This window comes from Podarcis raffonei, chromosome 4 (genome assembly GCF_027172205.1).
Source record: "Podarcis raffonei isolate rPodRaf1 chromosome 4, rPodRaf1.pri, whole genome shotgun sequence".
Lineage (NCBI taxonomy): Eukaryota > Metazoa > Chordata > Lepidosauria > Squamata > Lacertidae > Podarcis > Podarcis raffonei.
The window spans coordinates 62,962,340-62,979,181 of record NC_070605.1 but is presented as its reverse complement, the minus strand read 5'-3'; the positions used below and the strand labels follow the sequence as shown (position 1 = coordinate 62,979,181).

At 40.0% G+C, this 16,842-nt stretch overlaps 1 protein-coding gene and 1 pseudogene across 4 annotated transcripts in view; both read left to right on the top strand.

Moving 5' to 3' along the window:
* The window catches only part of IL1RAPL1 (interleukin 1 receptor accessory protein like 1), a 652,770-nt gene that overhangs the window by 573,858 nt on the left and 62,070 nt on the right, over window positions 1-16,842 (top strand). The gene's annotated exons all lie outside the window — the stretch shown is intronic.
* On the top strand, window positions 12,054-12,765 carry LOC128412286 (nucleoside diphosphate kinase 7-like; annotated as a pseudogene).

Here is a 16,842-nt window from a genome sequence, read left to right as displayed (position 1 = left end):
AAACATTTCCCGCTGATTTCAGTGAGACCAAGCTGTGACTAATTTAATCTTAGGCTGCATGTATACCGTACATTGAAAACACATTACTTCCCCCAAAAGTATCCTGGGAAACATGATTTGTTAAGGGTGCTGAAAATTATGTTTCTGTGAGGGATAGACTTCAGTTCCCAAGGTTCTTGGGGGGAAGTCATGCATGTTAAATGTGATTTAGATGTATGGTGTGCATGCAGCCTTAGATTCAACACTTTTCAGATTATCCTGCTGAAGGCAGAGGCAGAAGATGCCATCTCACAGGTTATTAAGTGAGATGCCATCTCACTGGTTATCATTATCACTGCCCTTGATAAGAGCATCTTCAAGGGTTCCATGTATAGTGGACAAGCACTTTAGTATATACTAGATCTTTCAGAAAACCACGATTCTGGATAGGGAGATGTTATGGTGGGAACTGCCAGGGAAGGGGATGTTGAGACTGGACAGCTTTTAGATGGGGACAGGACATTGGGATGAGATTGAAGCAAATTTAGGACAAAGAACAGTATATATGGTAGCCTGTATGGTGGCGTAAACAGAGAGCATGTGAAACATTGAATAATAGCAGGCTGAGTCATCAGGAAATAGACCTGTCTTAAGACTTCTATTTCAGTTTGAAAAAGAACTCTGAAAAGTAATAATGATTAGTAATCTGTGCAGCTTTTACCTATGCAAATGATTTAGCTTGAATTAGTTACTGCCAGTTGCTATTTGTATCTTTACTTTACAAAAGCAAAAACAGAGAGCCACAGAGCTGTAGGGTTGGAAGAGACCCCAAGAGTCCTTTGGCCCAACCCATGCAATGCAGGAATGTAACATGTATATTAATTAATATCCTTGGTAGCTTTGGGTATAGACTACTACTTGTAATTTTAAAATATGCATTAAAATGCAGCACAAACGGGTAATAATCCTTCAGATGTCCTAATTTATTATTTCTGTTATGATCATCTCATTGACTTTAGCACTGAAATATATGGCTGACCATAAATCAGCCTCAAACTTTTTTGTCTCCATACTCTGACTTTGGCCAAATTTCAGAGCTGAAAAAATAATAGTCCTTGACACAGCCATCTTCAAACTTCTGTTCTATACTTTATAATCATCTCATGATGATAAATAGTTACTTTTCAAGATTGATTTATTTCACATTCACTCTAGAATTGAACTTTCACAGTCATGTGCCTTCTTGTTGAATAATAGAGCAAGAAGTGAGAGCATCCCTAATGTTTTATTGGATATAACTTTTCCCAAGTCATTTTATGTTATCTTTCAAATAAAAAAAGTTTATTATATATATACATATGAAGAAACCCTTCACTGATTGTTAAGGGCATTAAAAAAAAATTGGAACTACTCAGTCTTATGTGGAGTATGACAAGGTTACATTCCAATGTTTGACATGTTCATTATTAAAATTTTGTCATTCCCTTCCCTTCTCTGAACCCAGTGAGATGAATTCATTAGAGATGGGTAAATAAAAAAGTGATTTTCTCTCTAAATTAATATAATGACACACTTTCGTGATGAATTTTCTAAATCGTTTCCAGGTTATACTTTCCTCTCCATGGGTTCAATTATCTTTGTCATAAAAAAGAGCTTTTTCATAGACAACCTTTACCCATTTTTCAAAGCCTAATTTAACTATAAAGCTGTTAATATCACATTTTAAAGGAGATGATGGATTGCCTTTTAACCTATTTGAAATTTTTCAGATTAGATACTATAATATTCATAGATATAACCTTACCAATTATGAGAAGGAAAAACTGAAAACACAAATATGGCTTTAACCTTGAAAGCTGACAAGAGTTTGGATGAGACAGAAACTGTCATTTTATGAGTTTCCTTTTTTCCAGTGTTCAGGAAAAACCATGTGGTTTGTATCCGACACTGTCCATCCACTCGCACAAGGGTCCTTGTTCTAGCAGAAGTTTATTTCCCAGTGTTGTATAACAGAAGAATCCAACTCAACAGGTCTGCTGGTGAAGCCATTCAAAAGAATTTGCACTAGTGGAAATGCTGCAAAACAAACTTTTTTGCCTATATTTTATGAGTTGTACAGACATATACAAGTTGTCCACTCCACAACCCCTAGCACCAAAGGATACATTTGCACAAGGCAATGCTCCAGTACAGAGGTGGTAAACCTCAGGCCCAGGGGACAAATGTGGCCCTCAGGAACCCTCTATCTATCCCCTCAGGAGCCTCCTCAGGACACCACTGATCCTGGACGAGGGGTAGCAGACATGGTGTCTCCAAAAATACATCAAATAACAAACCTGTCATTATAAAAATGATGCTTTTAAGCATGAGGACTAGAAAGCTGACACATTCCATAGTCTGGCTAGATCCCACAAACCACATATCACCAACCTATGCATTACACTAGCTCTGCACTTCGGTTAAAATGTTACACAGCCAGATACAAAGGTTTTATTTTCCAGTATATTCAGTTCTTTCTCAGTCATGTTTGTGATTCAGACTTAGTGATTGCAGGTTTGCTGTGTCTCGGTAGTTTAGCATTTGGAAAGTGAGGGAATGTGTTAGAGAAAATTATACGAGCTCAGCAGAGTGACATCATTCAGCAGATTTCACTATAATTGCACTTTTGACCAACAAAAGTCACCAAAACCAATTGTCTCTGTTTCAAGTGTTGTCACCTCAGACAGAGACTATATCGGAGGATAAACATACAGCAGCATTTCCTAGCAGAATGATTTAACATACCAGTCAATAATATGTGACAGTGATAGCCAGACACAAAATATCTGTAGAGAAAATAGGCTATTTATTAATATTTGTAGCTCTGCTTAGCTCTAGTGGAGTCATTCTGACTCTACCCCACAGCCATTCCTTTGTCTTATTTGACTGTTCTCAACCTAAAGATATGCTGCTGGCGTGGCAGACCCTGTAATCTGTTATCTTCTCTTTGTTCAAGATTCAACAGTCAACATTTTCATTTATTTAGCTAGCCCGCTAGCTATGTACCTAGCAGTTTACTAAGTGCCACCCATGTACAAGTCATATTACAAAGAAATAGAGAACAGGTCCCCCACCCAAGGGACTTAGACTGCAAAAATAGACACGGGAAAGAATAAGGGAATGGGTAGGGGAATGGAGTAACCAGGAAACAAATATGTAAGTAGGTTTGCTATATGTTGTACTAAGGCTTATTGAGAGTAAGGCACTGGAATTAGCGGGTTATTCCAATGGCTTTATTGAAAAGATGGGTTTTAGAGGAGGGATTTCAAGGCATGTTGGTAGTCATGTGGAAGCATTCTGAGTATCATTTCTAGGCATAGGGTATCAGCAAGGGAGGAAGGTTAGCTCCTTTTGAAAGATCAAAAGACCCAAACATGGGCTGGATCTAGACACATCAAAAAAAGTGATTCAGTTAAATGCATTGTAAACTTCATACAGAGAAATCCCAGTAGCAAAAGACAGGGCTCCATAGCATTATCTGGTGCCACAGTGTTATAACGCACATAAAGTGCTTTATCTTTACGAATGTACCTGAGTCCATGGTAGAACGTGGAAAGGGTGGATGAGAGAAGGTCACAGGTAGGGCAAAGGGGGAACTTGCAAGAACAAACCTTGGCTACACTTCATGGTTAATATAGAGAAAGCATAAGCACATATCCTGTTTCGGATGACACACTAAGTCAAACCTTGGCTTAACTCTGTGTGGCACAGCAGTAAAAAGGTCCCGGAAGGAGCAAAGTGATTGTGAGCTCCTCTCTGGGAGCTCACACATTTGCGCAGTCTTGCAAAGGCATGGGTTTACTTACTTTAATATGCGCACTCCACTTTTCCAACAATAACGTTGAGCTCAAAGCGGCTCACAGTAATAACAATAGCATTTAAACTGCCATGTGAACCAGGTCAGTTCAACAATCAGTTCCACTCTCTTGGTCAGTAAATAACGGCTTTTTGAAGTGCTAGTAATTTCCTCAGATAAGCCGCAACTCTCATCCTGGCTTCCTTATTCGACCTTTATTAATCACTCCGTAGTGGGCAGCGTGGTGGCGCAGCAGTGCTCACCTCACATCCTGACACTGTAGCATACTGGGAAGGAAAGAGAGAAAGGTGGCATTGTGGGGAGGTCAGTGTGGTATGAAAGCACTGCAGGAACACTGTAGCAACCTTTCCAATGCCCCGCCCCTTCCTTCTGAGTAAGCAGCAGCAATTCAGCTGTTGAGCGCTTTGGTGAGCATCACTGCACTACCATGCCACTCATTACTGTGGTTATTAAGTTGAATAATGACATATCAGTCTATAAAAGGAGTTGTGACTTCTCTGTTGCTATTGCTAAACAGCTGGGGTTGGAAAGGTGTGAAACATGTGATAGGAAGGAAGCAAAGAAAGGGGGGAAAGGAAAGGAAAGAAAATCACCACCTCATACATGCACCAGGAGGAGTTGATTTGATGTTAGAAAATGCAGCTTTTTAAAGCAAAAAAATTATGAGGTAATATACATCATTAGATATATTTATCAATTTCTCCCAGCTCTAGATTTTATCATAAAACCATTTACCCACAAATAGTCCAGGTCTGTAGATGATAGGGCTAGTATTTCAAGTAAAGAGCATAGGGTTTATGCATACCATTCTTAGGCCATATGTAATAGACTGCACATAAGAACCATAGATCACCATAAGGTGACCAAGTTCCATTTTTTGTCCCAAGGACAGGATAGGATCCTCATCACATAAGACCTCCACAGATTAACTCTCATGATCCAGTAGTTTTGCTACTGTTCTCCAGAAGGTGTGCTTGAGATGCTTGTTTTTCTTTGTAATGCTTCTCTGGGCTTTTGTTGCTATAATTCATTTGGCCTCACCGCCTGTCACTTTTCTTTTCTCTCCTCTAATCTGTCTAAAATGTCACTGCTAGAGTTCTGCTCCTTTCTCTCTGCTACCATCATGTCACTATCCTTTGGAATCCCTTTATTGACAACCTGTCTTATTCATATCATTTTAAAGCTGTTTACTTCGGACCACAGAGATAAATAATATTGCACCATATATAGCTCTTCTCCTTTCTTTCTGTGTTTTCTTTAGTTCATCCTATCCTCATTTCTCTTTGCTTTCACTTCCACTCTTTGATTTTGCACACGTTTATCGTTGCCTTAATAGTTTTTCATTTGTCTACTTCGTCCATGCATTTCCCAAGTTCATCCTGTTTTATCTTTTAGAAATCTCATAAGGGTGGTCCACCTTTTCCTTAAATGCTTAAAGGAAGGGAATGAAGTGACATCTAAGTCTGCAGAACGGACAAAAATATTGAGAGATCTCATTAGAAGGACCTGATCGCCACAAGAAGCTTCAGATCCTTAAGTCACTGAAATTCCACAGAGAGTTAATTAATATAGTTCTATTATATAAGTGCAAATGTATGAATTGCATGACAGTTAGTGCAGATGTATAAATTACATGACCAAAGCCCAGGAAAGAATCCTGTGATACTCCACTTGTCACTTTTTCCCAGGATGACAAGGGACCATTAGTGAGCACTCTTTAGGTTCAGTCAGTCAACCGGCTACAAATCCACCTAATAGTTACCTCACCTAGCCCACATTTCAACAACTTCTTCACAAGAATATCATGGGGGACTTTGTCAAAAGCCTTACTGAACTCATGATACATTTGTTGCTGTTGGCATCCGTCTGTCTCGAGAGACAACAGAGCCGTCTGTCTGTCTCGAGAGTATTCAGAGCCGGCCTGGCCCTGAGGCAGGATGAGGCTGCTGCAACCCACAGGCAATGGCACCCCCATTCCACTGCCCAGTTATCCCACTGCTCTCCCCAGCCTCTAGGGACAGAGAGGGACAGGTGGCAAAGTTCTGTAGAACACCTCCCCTCCTGCCGAGACAGCGAAAGGGGAGAGATTCTGCCACCCAGCTTTGTTGCTGTGTGGGAGTGAGAAGATCCAGAAAAGATCATGAAAGTAGCGGGTGTTTCACCTCAAGTGCCAAAACACATTGGCTGTATTGCTTTTTTGCACCAGCTTTTTTAAATGTTTATGCAAGCCTACCCAGGCATTTTTTGGACAGGCAATTTTGCCACTTGGTTGAGACCTCTGTGCTCATTGACCTTCTCATGCGCCTCTGGACCTTTGCAAGTACCTGAAATTGCTATCTGCTAGTGTTGACCATGTTGGCTGGTAGGTAGAAACTTGGGCCCTGTTCTCCTACTTTGTGTTGATCATCAGATTTAGGCCTCAAGCAACCACTCTACCTATCTGAACACAGATAAAAAATATTACCACTTTCATCATATAATTAAAAAGTACTTTGCCTTTTTCTTGTCTGTCAGTATGCTACGGAACCCTTGTTAGGGAAGGAATAAGCAGCAAACAACGTTGATGGTAATAGCTCAAGATAGGTTATCTGCATTTCAGTTCATGTTCAGGTGAACTGGCTTATGCTGAGCAATCACCTGTTATTTGCATTAAACAGTTATTTCCTCGTGCTTGCTCAAGTACTGCAAAACACTGTCTAACATCACCACAGATGGAGATTGGACAGGCATATTTTTAAAAGAAAAGAAATACGCAACACTTCTTCCAAGTAAAATATTTCTTTCTATCAATCTTAAAATATTTATATACCACTAAATCATAAAAAATATATTAAAGTGATTTATAACATAAAAAAGATAAAAACCATACAATAAAAGTGTAAAAAAGTTTAAAACAATTTTTAAAAAAAACATTGTGGAAGGATAAACTCTTAAGTTCTTGCACAGGCTTAGAGGAATAAGGAAGTTTTCAGCATTTAAAAGTTGGCACAGAAGGTGCCCACTGAATCTTATTGGCAGAGTGTTCAATGAAACTGGGCCAAAGACGTGAAAGGCTCAGGTTTTTTTTTTGTCGTCAAATGATCCTCACCAACTCGGGGAACATCCATTTCTCTTTTCATATTTGAATCTAATAATGACTTCCTGTTCTTTTATAACTACTAACACAAACTTTAAAATAGGTTTTATGGTACAGAGAAAGAGCCAGACTTCTAAGGGTCAGGTTTTCAACTAGAGACCTAACACTAAATTGCTATAATCCGTGGTCATTAAAAGAAACCACATAACTGTACCACATAACACAACACTGACATATTTCATTTGTTTGACAATCTGAAATTGACTATCCAGTCTTAGAAATGCCCATAAAAGCTGTAACACTAATCCAAAATCTTTATGGTTCTCCAGTCCTGGGACTGTGGAAAACATACGTGAAAGAATCAAACCTGCTGCTCACCAAAGGCTTGTGGCTACTCTTAATTCATTCCATAATCATTATATATTCATTTAATCGGGAAAGTGATAGTAAGCCATTGTTAACATTGTGAAATGTAGTAGATACAACTGCATATTATATCATAAGAAGAGACAATTATAGAAAGAGTAGAAGATGAAGTACCTGCTCACAAAGCTGCAATTTTAACTGGTAATTAAACTCAAGTGTTTCATTTTCCCAGTCAGCTCATCAGTGACACTAGAAAATAAATGATCTGAAAGTGAAATCCTTGAGGGAAAACAATAGTAATTAATTACATTTCTCAAGGGAGAAAGTGCTCCTAAATCTTGTTTCTGGGCAACCTCTTGAGCAACAAACATTGTAGTGTACAGATGTGGGTGGACGGAAGTAGAGAGAAAAGCTGTGGGGGAAAAGATAATTTAATCCGCATATTCATGAATCCTTCAGCATAGTTTAGGCTTTAAATCTGCCACAGTTTCTTGTTTTGTAACAAGCTGCAAATTCAATATATAGATTACTTGATACAAAATACCTCCAAAAATAATTTAACATGACTGGCGGCTCTCATAAAGACAGGGAGATCAGGGTCCATTGAGATTTGTGGTAGTGTTTTCTTAATACTCATGTTGAGGTTAATTTAGAGGTTAATAAATGAGAAAAGGCCTGAAGAAATAATGGGGCACCACTACAATGCATGATTTGTCCCCAGAGAACATTCAATTATTCTTTTCCCAGAATAGTTTTAAATTAGCTTAGTGATAGGATTTCCTCTAGTGTTTTATTACAATGAATAGATCACAATTTTATTTTATTTTTTCTATAGGCTCCATATCAATTTTCTTTTTTGTTACATCATCCAATTAGTTCTGTTGCAATTTTCTTAATTAAAAAAAACTGGCTTAGAACTGGTGCTTTTAGGCTGATTTTGTAGTCTATGAGAATGAATAAATGAAAGAAAATATAATAATGGTGGTGATGGAATGAGTGTGAAAGATTATGTTTGCCCAAACCGAAGGCGATGGAGTAAGAGTGGATGGCCCAGGCTTCTTGTGTCACCATTTCTGTCACCATGCAAAGTCAAGCTCTACATTGGTGCTACATAGCAAAATTCATTTCTAAGTCAGTTACCTGCTTAGTAAGTTGCTGTTATGGTACATTTCACTCTTGGCATCAGTATTGGTCAATAATGGCTTAAGATACAGGTTAGATGTACAAAGGTACTACTTTTGAAGCCATGAGAAATGGAAACTGGTCCATGTGGCAAGACGTTTGTCACATATAGCCACTCTTAATGTGGATCTATTTATGCCACTGTGGTTTGTGGTGGAATGGTAAAAACCATATGATATGAAGTGAGCTATATGTGAATAGATTCCCTGTGGGCTCTGTGTGTACTTGCAGCCCCTACTAAAGAAAACCCCAGATGGGAAACACTCTGCAGGGGTATAAGGGGGACATTGGTCAATCACAGTCCTGCTTACAATATGCTGTGAGAAGCGTTGTGAATATTGCTGTGATCAGGGCAATATACTTGGTAATATGCTGCCCTGTGTGAGGCCATTTGATGCCTTCCCCCCAGCCCTCATGGCTCAAGCTCAAGCTGGGCTTGAGAAGGAGGCAAGGCTCTGGCAGATTGGTGTTTCAGAGCACTGAAAGATTGGTGTTTGCTAATACAAGTCTTTTATCATATGGCCTACACACCTCGATTCTCATACCAAGGTTATCTGGCCAAGTGCTGCCTCTCATTGGACATTGCTGAAGACTGGTCTGTTGTCTATATTTAATCTATAACTAGTCTGATCCCTCTTTTTTTAAAAAAAACCACAACTAAAAAGATGTTATTTCAGTTTATGATGCATTGGAAAAACACCCATGTCCTACAATCTGTTATCAACCGTTCAAGATGGGGCCTCACTGGCATCTGAAATGTCATCTGTGTTGTGCCCTAGTGTTCATGCACAGACATTTATTAATGATGTGCACCTTAGAGAAAATGCACCCACCTCTTCACTCTTCTGAAGCATTTAACATTAAGAGAGCTTGGGAAGAGAGTTGAGCCCTAAAGGCAATTCTAGAAACTGACACTAATAAATTTCACCCCAAGGCAAAAAAAGGGACAACCAGGGACATACTCTAGTTAACTGGGACAGTTGAAGTAAGGTAGCTGGGTCTATGCTATATTTCACATACCTGGTATTTGTTTTGGGGATGTACAAATGCAGCAGCAGTGCTACAGTGGTCACCTGCTGGTCAAATGCATAATAATAATAATAATAATAATAATAATAATAATAATAATAACAACAACAACAACAACAACAACAACAACAACAACAACAACAATTTATTATTTGTACCCCGACCATCTGGCTGGGTTTCCCCAGCCACTCTGGGCGGCTTCCACAAAGATCAGAAATACACTAAGATGTCACACATTAAAAGCTTCCCTGAACAGGGCTGCCTTCAGATGTCTTCTGAATGTCAGGTAGTTGTTTATCTCTTTGACATCTGATGGGAGGACATTCCACAGGGCGGGCGCCACTACCAAGAAGGCCCTCTGCCTGGTTCCCTGTAGCTTCACTTCTTGCAGTGAGGGAACCGCCAGAAGGCCCTCGACACTGGACCTCAGTATCCGGGCAGAACGATGGGAGTGGAGACGCTCCTTCAGGTATACTGAAGTTCCTTGAAGTTCCTTGAATCTTGAAGTTACTAAGTGTTATCCACAGAGAACTCTTGGTTTTTCTCAACAAGCAGCTCATGACATTTTCCATCATGTACAGTTAAAACTTTGTGAAATCAGACTGCCAGAGAATTGCTTTGCTTCTCATCTTCCATCACAGATTCATTTGTAGCAGCAGGCAAAGAGTTCTGGGGTGTTTTTTTCCCAACACAGAAGAAAATGAAAGATAAAAAGTAACATGACAGGCAACTATCTTAGATTTTTAAGTTTTGATTGTCATTCATATGTAAGAAGGTAATAATTGCATAGCAATCAGACTATTTTAAGTCTTCCTACCCTTTGTTCTGATGTCACAAAAGGTATAATGCACGTTTTAAGTAACAATGATGAACTGTGACTTTTTAGAAGCTTTTGTTATTTTTCATGGAACTGACGGTTTTCAAATTATCTTATTTATCAAAGGAAGCTAGGTCTGTAAAATTTTCAATGACAAAAGTATCATTTAATACATTTGAAAGCTTCACTTTTTATTGTTTTAAGCAAGAAGTGGATTATGATGCAAATCCTTCTTTCTCTCTGTGTGTGGGATAACTTGGATAGTACAATGAACCACATGGGGGTCTTAATCAGGATTGTGAACAGGTTTTGCACCCAGTATCACACAATGCTTTATCTTTCTCCTGAAGAATGAATTTCAGCTATTCACTTATACTAACTTGTAATTGGACTCATAAGATTCAAATATCAAATACTGGGCAAGCGAAATGTTGCTAATAATTTCTGTGGAGGTTTGTAACAAAAGAGACAAAAAATGTATTCTGCATAATAATTTTTAAGAAGATGCACAGCCTACCTAATGCACTTAATTTATGTTTTGCCTTTATAGTTCTTTCCACCCTGAAGTTTTCCACTGACACACTGGATAAATTGCAGAAAACCTGGTGCCCTTTAGATGTTGCTGAACTATAACTTCCATTGTCCCTGAACAATAACTCTTACGGCTGGTGTGATGGGAACTTAGTGCCACCAGTTTGGGGAAAGTTAAATTGATAGTTCTTGTGCCTTGACTAGCATCAGCAAAGCAAAGTTGCGTTGGTCCTTTCCCATCTTCCTTTGAAGGGAAATGATGCAACAGCAGGACACTGCCTATGTTGCAGTGCCACAACTAACCATTCAACCCAGGGTTTATTTTTTAGGCAGAATAAGCCTTGCAGTGATGCCTACTGAAAACATTCTCAGCATAGAAGATCCTGGACTGAATAGGCTCATTTCACTAATGGGTTTCATGCTTCTGTGACGGCATGCAGGAAGTATGCAGCACAACAAAACATGTGGAGATAAAATTTCATCTCTCAACTCCAATCCCTTGTAAATGGTCATAGTTTCCATGGTATTCATTTTCAACTTAAACTTGAACTAATTCCTCTTGGGTAATTCACTATACATGCAGAGTCTTGCTGTCTCAAATAGCTTGACATTTCTAATGCTTGCTGATCTTGGTTGCTGAGATGTTCAGCTTTAGCTTGTCCCCGTCCCCCTATAAAAAGCCTTCTACTGTATTTAGATATACTGAAGATAGAAAAAGTATCTCATTGCCACCAAGGAAGGGTCTTGCATACAGAAGGTTCCAAGTTCAATCCCCAGCATCTCGATACAGGACTGGGAGATACGCCTGCCTGAAACTTGCCTGGGAGAGAATCACTGCCAGTTAGTATAGACAATTCTAAGCAAGATGAACCAATGGTCTGGTTCGCTTTAAGGCAGCTCCCATGTTCCTGTTCCCATTGCCTGGCATCCTGTGCAGTGTTCCACTCCCATGAAGTTCTTGTATTATAGTCTCTCTTTCTACTGTATAAGCAGGCAAACACTCTGACCTACATAGAGGTTTGATTCAGATTGAAAACAAAGAATGGATTGCAGTGTGCAGCTTTGTGAATATTTGTAACAAAAGAATTTCCAGCCCACTGGCCAAGCCTATTTGTTTGTTTGTTTCATCAATTCATATCCCAGCCTTCAATGTAAAAATATTCCAAGGACAGCTTATAGAATTAATCTTAACAAAACAGAAATAATACAGCAACAAGATGAAACTTCAGCAATTAAATAGTGTTTTACCACAAGTAAAAACACTGGAAAAATGGGAAAGCCTATATCTGGGGCTGAACAAGTTGTTGGGATATGATGCTATATGCCCAAGGAAAAATTTAGTAGGACCCGCAAATTTTGCTGAAGCCCATACTGATGCTCCAAATAGTGTTAGAGCATATTCTGGAACCGATGGCATAAGAAATGTGGCTTGGGGTCCACACTCTTTTGCTTCTGCTGCTAGAGAGCTGGAGTTCTTCTTTCCCTTCAGTGGAGGCTGCTGGCCTGCAAACATGGCAGAATATATACACTGTATCTGTTGTGTTAAAAAGTCTCACTCAATTAAAGAAGGTCTGACTGGGAAGATAAGAGCAATACGTGATGGAAGGATTTGAAATCTTAGCCTTGCAGATGTTCTATATGGATGTGCAAATGCAGATAAATTCTACTCAATTTACAAGGGTGTCATCACTGAATATTTTGAGATGGTTGTAGAACTTTGCTCAGGACCTTGTGTAGCTCTAGAGATTAGGCAAATGGATCCTGAAAAAATATTCAGAGACTTTGTGGGCCTTCTGATCCTAAAATAATTCATTTTCTGTATCCTAGCACATTCTGTGCTACTGTAAGAACAAGATCCAAAATGCTGTTCACTGTACAGATCTGCCAGAGGTTTGTCTTTTGGAGGGATGCAGGAAATGGCCTTCTTAGTTACTAGTCCCAGACTTTGGAATTTCCTTCCTAGAGAAGCTAGATTCGCTTCCTCATTGTTGTCCCTCAGCAGGCAGGTGAAGACTTTCGTGTTCCAACAGGCCTTTGGGAACTGACTGCTGTTAACGAAAGGGCTGCTGCTGCTGCACTGTTTTTATTTTATTCTTTGGTTTTAATATATTTTTAAAATATGTATATACAGTGGTACCTCGGGTTACAGACGCTTCAGGTTACAGACTCCACTAACCCAGAAATAATACCTCAGGTTAAGAACTTGACTTCAGGATGAGAACAGAAATCGTGCTCCGGCAGCACAGAAGCAGCGGGAGGCCCCATTGGCTAAAGTGGTGCTTCAGGTTAAGAACAGTTTCAGGTTAAGACCAAACCTCCAGAACGAATTAAGTACTTAACCCGAGGTACCACTGTACTGTTGTTAGCCGCTCTGAGCCTGGCTTTGGCTGGGGAGGGTGGGATATAAATAAAATTTTATGATGATGATAAAAGACTAAGCAAGAGTAAAATGTCATTCAAGAACTCTGTTTTGTATTTGCAGTTGAACCTTCCAGAGCCATTTTCCAGAGCTCTGCTAATTGCTTTATAGAGTCCATAAGTCCCTGTGATGATAATAGCTGGTTTCCCACTGGAGAATTGTTTGGCATAAATTAATGTACAACAGTTGCCAGCATTTCCCTGTACTTGCACCATCGCCACCCCATCTGACCCCTGGATTTAATATTGTTTTTCAGAATCCAAAATTCCCTGTGAAAATACCTGGCTTCCCTTTGGAGAACTGTTGTACATAAATTATTGTACAAAAGTTGCCAGCATTTCCCGGTATTTGCGCGCGCACACACACACACACACACACACAATTTAATGTGAAAAATTGAAATGGAATAGAATATTAAATGCAGATGAGCCAGTGGCATGTGAAATAAAGTGTTCTGTTTTATAACCAATGGCTAAAATGTTACTAAGCAGTCTTCAGAGCAAAAATAAAAGAAGAAGGAAATATTTGGCAGTAAGCTTTTCCTGAAACATTTGCTTAATGCAAAATTCTGTCATTTCAGATCTAACAATATATTTCCTGCCAAAGTAACATCACTTAATTTGTCACATACTACGGGGTGGGTTTTTTAAATCAACAAATCTTCGTGCTTTTTAGTTTGAAACCGTAATTATTCTTGCAGCCATGTGTGAGAGAGGTTTCTATTTTGTTTCATGCTGTGGCATGATTTTTAAACTAGGGGGTTCCCCCCCGTACTACTCACAACCTTCATTTATCCTGTTTTGTAGGCTATAATGCCTCTTTTGTAGTTGCTCACCTTGAAACCTATTCATGCATCATAGGTTTCTAAAACAAGTTTTTTATCAGAACATGAGGCTGACAATCAAAGCTACTTTGGAGTTGTCTCACCACCAGATTCATTCGGACCAAGGGAAATGGTCTCAATATTACTTGAACAAAAATAAATTGGTGCACTCCTAACATGGTAAATAGCAAATTTGTACAATACTTTGTTATTAAAATAGATAGTGACTAAAGATCTAAGCATGCAAGAACCAATACATAAAGCAATGTTTCAGCCTGATAATACACACTGGCTTCATCTGCAGTGGTAAAGGCATATCTTGTATCTGTGAATTTTTTGTTAATGTCCCCTTTCCGATTTGTCTTTACTACTTAAATCTGACTAGCACACATTTGTGCCCAATTTCATAGCTCTAGCACAGGCATCCCCAAACTCGGCCCTCCAGGTGTATTGGCATGCCGAAACTTGACCCTCCAGATGTTTTGGGACTACAACTCCCATCATCCCTGACCACTGGTCCTGTTAGCTAGGGAAGATGGGAGTTGTCATCCAAAAACAGCTAGAGGGCCAGGTTTGGGGATGCCTGCTCTAGTAGGTCATTCATATGGACATGTTAGGAGCCTGATTGCTCCACCAAATAATAATAATAATAATAATAATAATAATAATAATAATAATAATAATATCCTGCCCTCCCCAGCCGAAGCAGGGCTCAGAGCGGCTAACAACAGTAAAATAATACAACATTCTAAAATCATTTCATTATAAAATCAGTCCAAATCAAATTAATGGCAACCATTGGGCTAGAGTTCTGTGAGGATTGCCAAAGGCGGGGGTCAGGCTGTGCCCTGGCCAAAGGCCTGGTGGAACAGCTCTGCCTTGCAGGCCCTGCGGAAAGATGTCAAGTCCCGCAGGGCCCTAGTCTCTTGTGACAGAGTGTTCCACCAGATTGGAGCCACAGCCGAAAAAGCCCTGGCTCTTGTTGAGGCCAACCTAACCTCCCTGTGGCCCGGGACCTCCAAGATGTTTTTGTTTGAAGACCATACGGTCCTCAATGGGACATACCAGGAGAGGCGGTCCCGTAGGTACGAGGCTCCTAGGCTGAATAGGGCTTTAAAGGTTAAAATCAGCACCTTAAACCTGATCCTGTACTCCACCGGGAGCCAGTGTAGCTGGTATAGCACTGGGTGAATGTGATCCCGCAGCGAGGACCCTGTAAGGAGTCTCGCCGCGGCATTCTGCACCCGCTGGAGTTTTTGGGTCAGTCTCAAGGGCAGCCCCATGTAGAGCGAGTTACAATAATCCAGTCTGGAGGTGACCATCATGTGGATCACAGTGGCTAGGTCAGGGCGAGAGAGGTAAGAATTCAGATGTTCTGCTTTCCAAGATTGGAGTAATCATTATGGCACCCATGGGCTCAGTCCTCTCTTCTGAAGGGCAGACAGAGGACAGCCCTCTTCTAGGTGTCTTCTGTTTGAGGGATGCCCAGTCTACATCTGATTGAAACGTAAGGAACCATAATAAGAAAGGGTAGGAGTCTTGATGAGCAGACTCAGAAGGCACACAAGCCATCCTGTGTCTTCCCCAATATGGTGAGATGTATTTATATTTAAACAGAATTAAAATATAGTATCTAAACTTGCATCCATACATGTAAGTTACCAAATGCAAATCTGGCCACTCTAGCTTGGGAACATTTATGTCTATTTTGGTATGATGCATAACAGACTGTAGCTGGGCTAAGAACACAACATAACCAGGTTGTGCCCTTTCACAAGTACAGGCAGCTTAGCACGGGATCCTCTTGGCTGTTGTATATCGCATAATCTCATAGATGGAACAGGAAGAACTGCTATGGTTGCATGAAATAAGGGCATGAGAACAGGGGACAAATATAGCTACATATTAAACTATTCTGAGCTTTTTTTCCTGCTGTTTACTCATTAACAAATACAAGACATTGTAAAGACCACTGCCACCACAGCACCATAGCCTTTTGTTTCCATACCCTCAGCAGACATCCTATTTGTGTTGGGAATCTTCTGCTCTGACCTGCATCCTCCCTCCCTCCACCCCTACCAACAGTCAGACTTCAATGTAAGTTACCACCACAAGAGTGAAAGTGTGATGTAGAATGGATCTGTTATCTGGAAACCCATGAGACAACTGATAGGGCATTCATCTGCATGGCTCCTTACATAACCTGTTCAGAGGATCTAGCTAGTGAGTAAATAAATAAATATACAAGAAATTTGGATGTTCCTCCCTTAAGATGTATTGTTTACATGAATGCAACAGAAGTCTCACCTAATCATTCAGTCTTGCCTGTGAAACAAAATTATACAGAACCCTATATAGTACAGTGGTACCTCTAGTTGCGAACGCTTCTTGTTGTGCAAGCTCCAGGTTACACGCTCCACTAACCCGAAGGTAGCTGCTCCTGGTTGTGATGCAACCAGGATGCAAGCGGAAATCGCGCGCCTCCGCCATTAGCGAAAGCGTGCCTCAGGATAAGAACAGTTTCCGGTTACAAACGGACCTCCAGAATGGATTCAGTTCATAACCAGAGGTACCACTGTAATGCTAAGAAACCATATAGAGTTGTGGTATATGTAAGCTGCAAATAAATTAAAGCTAATTATTTTAATTATAGTTATTCTCTCCCCAAATAGAATTCAAGGCAGACAGTTCTGTTCTTTTTGGTCTTTATGCATTTTATGTGGGAAAATAGGAAGCCGTTCTGTACCAAGTCAGACCAATTGTG